Below are 7362 nucleotides of genomic sequence, written 5' to 3'. Positions count from 1 at the left end.
TGCCAACATCTGTCATTTCCTGACTTCTTAATTTTAGCCATTCTGACTAGTGTGAGGTGGTATCTCATCGAGGTTTTGATGTGGATTTCCCTGATGCCGAGCGATATTGAGCACTTTTTCATGTGTCCGTTGGCCATTTGGATGTCTTCTTTGAAAAAATGTCTGTTCATGTCTTCTGCCCATTTCTTGATTGGATTATTTGTTCTTTGTGTGTTGAGTTTAAGAAGTTCTTTATAGATTTTGGATACTAGCCCTTTATCTGATATGTCATTTGCAAATATCCTCCCATTCTGTCGGTTGTCTTTTCGTTTTGTTGGCTGTTTCTTTTGCTGAGCAAAAGCTTTTTATCTTGATGAGGTCCCAATGGTTCATTTATGCCCTTGCTCCCCTTGCCTTTGGTGTTGTTTCTAGGAAGAAGTTGCTGTGGCTGAGGTCGAAGAGGTTGCTACCTGTGTTCTCCTTTAGGATTTTGATGGACTCCTGTCTCACGTTTAGGTCTTTCAACAATTTTGAGTCTATTTCTGTGTGTGGTGTAAGGAAATGGTCCAGTTTGATTTGTCTGCAGGTGGCTATCCAATTTTCCCAATACCATTTGGTGAAGAGACTGTCTTTTTTCCACTGAACATTCTTTCCTGCTATGTCAAAGATTAGTTGACCATGGAGTTAAGGGTCCATTTCTGGGCTCTTTATCCTGTTCCATTGATCTATATGTCTGTTTTTGTGCCAGTACCATACTGTCTTGATGATGACAGCTTTGTAATAGAGCAGGAAGTCCGGAATTCTGATGCCGCCAGCTTTGCTTTCTTTTTCAACATTCCTCTGGCTATTCGGGGTCTCTTCTGGTTCCATACAAATTTTAAGATTATTTGTTCCATTTCTTTGAAAAAAGTGGATGGTATTTTGATGGGGATTTGAATGTGTAGATTGCTCTAGGTAGCATTGACATCTTCACAATGTTGATTCTGCCAATCCATGAGCATGGAACGTTTTTCCGTTTCTTTGTGTCTTCTTCAATTTCTTTCATGAGTATTTTATAGTTTTCTGAGTACGGATCCTTTGCTTCTTTGGTTAGATTTATTCCTAGGTATCTTATGGTTTTGGGTGCAATTGTAATTGGGATCGACTCCTTAATTTCTCTCTCTTCTGTCTTGTTGTTGGTGTATAGGAATGCCACTGATTTCTGTGCATTGATTTTATATCCTGCCACATTAGTGAATTCCTGTATGAGTTCTAGCAGTTTTGGGGTGGAGTCTTTTGGGTTTTCCACATACAGTATCATATCATCTGCAAAGAGTGAGAGTTTGACTTCCTCTTTGCTGATTTGGATGCCTTTCATTTCTTTTTGTTGTCTGAGTGCTGTGCCTAGGACTTCTCATACTATGTTGAATAGCAGTGGTGATAGTGGACATCCCTGCCACATTCCTGGCTTTAGGGGGAAAGCTCTCAGTTTTTCCCCATTGAGAATGATATTTGCTGTGGGTTTTTCATAGATGGCTTTTATGATATTGAGGTATGTACCCTCTATTCCTATACTCTGAAGAGTTTTGACCAAGAAAGGATGCTGTACTTTGTCAAATGCTTTTTCTGCATCTATTGAGAGGATCATATGATTCTTCTTTCTTTTGTTAATGTATTGTATCACATTGATTGATTTGTGGATGTTGAACCAGCCTTGCAGCCCAAGGATAAATCCCACTTGGTCGTGGTGAATAATCCTTTTGATGTACTGTTGGATCCTACTGGCTAGTATTTTGGTGAGAATTTTTGCATACATGTTCATCAATGATATTGGTCTGTAATTCTCCTTTTTGATGGGGTTTGTCTGGTTTTGGGATCAAGGTAATGGTGGCCTCACAAAACGAGTTTGGAAGTTTTCCTTCCATTTCTATTTTTTGGAACAGTTTCAGGAGAATAGGTATTAATTCTTCTTGAAATGTTTGGTAGAATTCCCCTGGGAAACCATCTGGCCCTGAGCTTTTGTTTGTTGGGAGATTTTTGATGACTGCTTCAATTTCCTTGGTGGTTATAGGTCTTTCAGGTTTTCTATTTCTTCCCGGTTCAGTTCTGGTAGTTGATACATCTCTAGGAATGCATCCATTTCTTCGAGGTTATCTAATTTGCTGGCATAGAGTTGCTCATAATATGTTCTTATAATTGTTTGTATTTCGTTGGTGTTGGTTGTGATCTCGCCTCTTTCATTCATGATTTTGTTGATTTGGGTCCTTTCTCTTTTCTTTTTGATAAGTCTGGCCAGGGGTTTATCAATCTTGTTAATTCTTTCAAAGAACCAGCTCCTAGTTTTGTTGATCTGTTCTACTGTTCTTTTGTTTTCTAGTTCATTGATTTCTGCTCTGATCTTTATTATTTCTCTTCTCCTGCTGGGTTTAGGCTTTATTTGCTGTTTTTTCTCTAGCTCCTTTAGGTGTAGGGTTAGGTTGTATATTTGAGACCCTTCTTGTTTCTTGAGAAAGGCTTGTATTGCTATATACTTTCCTCTCAAGACTTCCTTTGCTGTATCCCAAAGATTTTGAACAGTTGTGTTTTCATTTTCATTGGTTTCCACGAATTTTTTAATTTCTTCTTAAATTCCTGGTTGACCCATTCATTATTTACTAGGATGCTTTTTAGCCTCCATGTATTTGAGTTCTTTTCATCTTTCCTCTTGTGATTGAGTTCTAGTTTCAAAGCTCTGTGGTCTGAAAATATGTAGGGAATAATCCCAATCTTTTGGTACCAGTTGATTTGTGACCTAGGATGTGATCTATTCTGGACAATGTTCCATGGGCACTAGAGAAGAATGTGTATTCCGTTGCTTTGGGATGGAATGTTCTGAATATGTCTGTGAAGTCCATTTGGCCCAGTGTGTCATATAAAGTCTTTATTTCCTTGTTGATCTTTTGCTTAGATGATCTGTCCATTTCAGTCAGGGGGATGTTAAAGTCCCCCACTATTATTGTATTGTTGTCAATGTGTTTCTTTGCTTCTGTTATTAATTGCCTTATATAATTGGCTGCTCCCATGTTAGGGGCATAGATATTTACAATTGTTAGATCTTCTTGTTGGATAGATCCTTTAAGTAAGATATAGGGTCCTTCCTCATCTCTTATTACAGTCTTTGGTGTAAAATCTAATTTGTCTGATATAAGGATTGCCACCCCAGCTTTCTTTTGGTGTCATTAGCATGGTAAATGGTTTTCCACTCCCTCACTTTCAGTCTGGGGGTGTCTTTGCGTCTAAAATGAGTCTCTTGCAGACAGCATATCGATGGGTCTTATTCTTTCATCCAATCTGATAGCCTGTGTCTTTTGATTGGGACACTTAGCCCATTTACATTCAGAGTAACTATTGAAAGATATGAATTTAGTGCCATTGTATTGCCTGTAAGGTGACTGTTACTGTATATTGTCTGTGTTCCTTTCTGATCTATGCTGCTTTTAGGCTCTCTCTCTTTGCTTAGAGGACCCTTTTCAATAGTTCTTGTAGGGCTGGTTTCGTGCTTGCAAATTCCTTTACTTTTTGTTTGTCCTGGAAGCTTTATATCTCTCCTTCTATTTTCAATGACAGCCTAGCTGGATATAGTATTCTTGGCTGCATATTTTTCTTATTTAGTGCTCTGAAGATATCATGCCAGTCCTTTCTGGCCTGCCAGGTCTCTGTGGATAGGTCTGTTGCCAATCTAATGTTTCTACGATTATAGGTTACATATCTCTTCTCCCGAGCTGCTTTCAGGATTTTCTCTTTGTCTCTGAGACTCATAAGTTTTACTATTAGATGTCAGGGTGTTGACCTATTTTTATTGATTTTGAGAGGGGTTCTCTGTGCCTCCTGGATTTTAATGCCTGTTTCCTTCCCCACATTAGGGAAGTTCTCTGCTATAATTTGCTCCAATATACCTTCTGCCCCTCTCTCTCTTTCTTCTTCTTCTGGGATTCCAATTATTCTAATGTTGTTTCATCTTATCGTATCGCTTATCTCTCGAATTCTGCCCTCGTGATCCTGTAGTTGTTTATCTCTCTTTTTCTTGGCTTCTTTATTTTCCACCATTTGGTCTTCTATATCGCTGATTCTCTCTTCTGCCTCATTTATCCTAGCAATTAGCAACCCCATTTTTGATTGCACCTCATTAATAGCCTTTTTGATTTCGACTTGGTTAGATTTTAGTTCTTTTATTTCTCCAGAAAGGGTTTCTCTAATAACTTCCATGCTTTTTTCAAGCCCAGCTAGTGTCTTTAAAATCATGATTCTGAACTCTAGGTCCGACATCATACTAATGTCCATATTGAGTATGTCCCTGGCAGACGGTACTACCTCTTGTTCTTTTTGTTGAGGTGATTTTTTCCAGACTGTCATTTTGTCCAGAGGGGATTAGATGAATGAGAGAACAAAATGCGAACAGGGTAACAATGTCCCCAGAAAATATACTCTAAACAAATCAGAAAAGACCTGAAGCCAGGGAAAAAGAAAGGGAAAGAAAGAAAAAAGGAAAAGATAAATATAAAAACAAACAAAAAAACAGAACAAAACAAAAAAAAACAGAACATGATCAAATATGATCAGGCTGGTGCATAGATCAGTGCCACACACTAGATTTTGGGTGTATTTTGGTCTGTTAGAAGAAAATGCCTCCCAAAATTTTTAAAAAAGAAAGACATATATGTACAAAATAAGGGTTGAGACGATGAAGGGAAGGACTATGAGTGTAAAGATGAAAATTATAAAAAATTTTATAAAAGGAATTGATAAGATGTTTGAAAAAAGAAAGAAGAGGATTTTTAAAAAAAAGAAAGAAAGAAAAAAGGGGAGAGAATGTGATCAGGCAGGAAACTAGAACAAAGCCATACACTAGAGATTTAGGGTATAGTTTGATCTGTCAGAAGAAACTGTATCTCAAAATTTTAAAGAGAGAACAACTTATATATATATGCCAAAAATAAGGGTAACTACTATGAAGGGATAGAATATGACTAAAAATGAAAAATAAAAATGTTTTTTTAAAAAAAGGGATTGATAAGATGGTGGTTGAAAAAGGGAAAAAGAAAAACTCAAAAAAAATTAATTTTGAAAGACTAAAGAATCATGGTAAAAAAGCCATGAATTCTATGTGCAGTATTCCCCTAGCGCTGGAGTTTTCCCATTCTCCTTGATCGGTAAACTTGGTCTTGGCTGGCGGTTCTTGCTGATCTTCTGGGGGAGGGGCCTATTGCCGTGGTTCCCAGATGTCTTTGCCGGAGGTGGAATTGCCCCGCCCTTGCTGGTTTGGGCTAAGTAATCTGCTCGGGTTTGCTCGCGAGATCTTTTGTTCCTTGCAAACTTTCCGTACAGCTTTGGAGGACGAGAGTGAAAATGGCGGCCTCCCAATCTCTGCCCCAGAGGAGCCGAGAACTCGGGGACCTGCTCCTCAGTGCGCCCCCAGAGAAAAGCAGTCAGTCACTCCCGTCTCCCTGGTCTCCGGCCGCACTCCGTGCTCACCTGGCCTGTGACCGAGCGTTTCTATCTCTGGCACCCAACCCCGTGTGGAGTCTCCAAACCCAGCAGATCCCTGCAGTGCGCTCCCGCGCGGCTCTTCCCAGAGGAGGAAGGGGAGTCTCCCTGGATCTGCCGCTTGTTGGGTCCCTGCTGGAGGAACAGTGGCCCAACTGTGCCACAGATCACAGTTTATGGCAACCCCGAGCTGAGACCCCGCGCCTCGGCTGCATCTTTGCAGCCGGCTTCCCTGCTCCGATACCTGGGAGCTCTGTTGCACGCAGGCACCCCCCGGTCTTTCTGTGACTCCGAGGGTCCTGAGACCACTGTCCCGCGAGGGTTCCACCCCCCGCTTAGCCACTGGAGCGACGTCTCTCAGCGGAGCCAACTCCTAAATGTTCTGATTTTGTGCTCCGCGGCTCTAGCACTTGCCAGAAGCGGCCAAGGAGGCCCCCTCCCCCGCCGTCTATCCTCCCGGATATCGCCTCAGATTCACTTCTCCGCACATCCTACCTTCCAGAAAGTGGTCACTTTTCTATTCAGAGAGTCGTTGCTACTCTCTTCTTCGATCTCCTGTTGAGTTCGTAGGTGTTCAGAATGGTTTGATCCCTATCCAGCTGAATTCCTGAGACCAGACACAATCCAGGTCTCCTACTCCTCTGCCATCTTGCTCTGCCCCCTGTTTTCTCCTTTTTACTTTTGTGTGTTCTCTAGGTTTACTATTATAATCATAAGTTTTACTTTTTATGTTTTTTGGGGGAAAAGGAATTTGTAAGTGCCCATGAGGGAAAAAATACTTTAAAACCATATACTCTAATAACTGTGACATATTGGGATACACAGAACCCACAAGGAGTATAGTAAGTGAGAGCAGATATTGAAAAGGCTCTGTGGTCTATATCAGAATGAATAAATTAGGTTTAGCCCAGTTGTACTGATAGTGATAGAAAATGGAATGTTCCTAGGTTGTACCCATTCTTTGCAGAAGTCCTTATACTAGTGTTATAACTTTTTCCCTCAGCTGGTGGGTTTGTGCTTAGATCAAAATCTATCATCTGATCTGATAGAACAGAGGCACAATGGGATTCCTGGCCAAGTGTACCTCCTTTGTGGAGGTGATAGCACCCCTCCCCCACCCCACCACAAGCATCCAGTGATTCATGACAATGTCAATGAGCCTAGAAGAGGGGTGGACAATTGAGACAAGGAAGGAAAAGCATATAGCAAATCCATCCTTGGCTCTGAGATACAAGCAGAAATTGCTAATGGACCCCTTTGTTTTGACGGTCATGAGGAGAAAGATGTCGCTGACGTCATGTTGCAGTGTGATTGCAGGAACATGGGATGGAGTCTGAAATGGAAAAAGGAACTTTGCTGTGATGACCAGACTCCCTGAATGGGAGGGAGTCATGAAATCTTTATAAGCACTGGTGCTTGGAACTTGTGTGATCTCAGCCACCTGGATAGACGTGTGCAGGGCCTAGGAAAAAAGGGGGCTGTGTACACCCACTGCACGACCACCCTCTTTAATATCTCGGGGCTGAGCAGTCCTCCTGTGGGGCCCTCCCACCCCCAGCTACACGTACTCGGAGTGCACATTTTCATTCCTACAGCCAAAGAGCCTCATGGGCCAGGTAAGCCACCTGCACCAGGAGGTGACAGGCAAGCTGGAGAAACAGGACCCAGCTCAGAGCACACCTGTCAACTCCCCAGACCAGCAGCTCTGCTGGCCACGAGGGCCTCTGAGCTGCAACAACAGAAGCCACAGCTGAGAGGAGCAGAGCTCTTATTGTCATTTTAAGAGCCCTCTTGGGGATCCCCAGAAATACGGGGAGGAAAGGGGCTTTGCAAGGGACTCGGGTGCTGCATGCACAGGTGCAGGGCTAGAGCCAGCAGGCC

This window comes from Callorhinus ursinus, unplaced genomic scaffold, assembly GCF_003265705.2.
Source record: "Callorhinus ursinus isolate GAN/ISIS: 27379988/994484 unplaced genomic scaffold, GSC_fseal_2.0 scaffold13, whole genome shotgun sequence".
Classification (NCBI taxonomy): domain Eukaryota; kingdom Metazoa; phylum Chordata; class Mammalia; order Carnivora; family Otariidae; genus Callorhinus; species Callorhinus ursinus.
Note: the sequence above shows the minus strand (reverse complement) of the source record.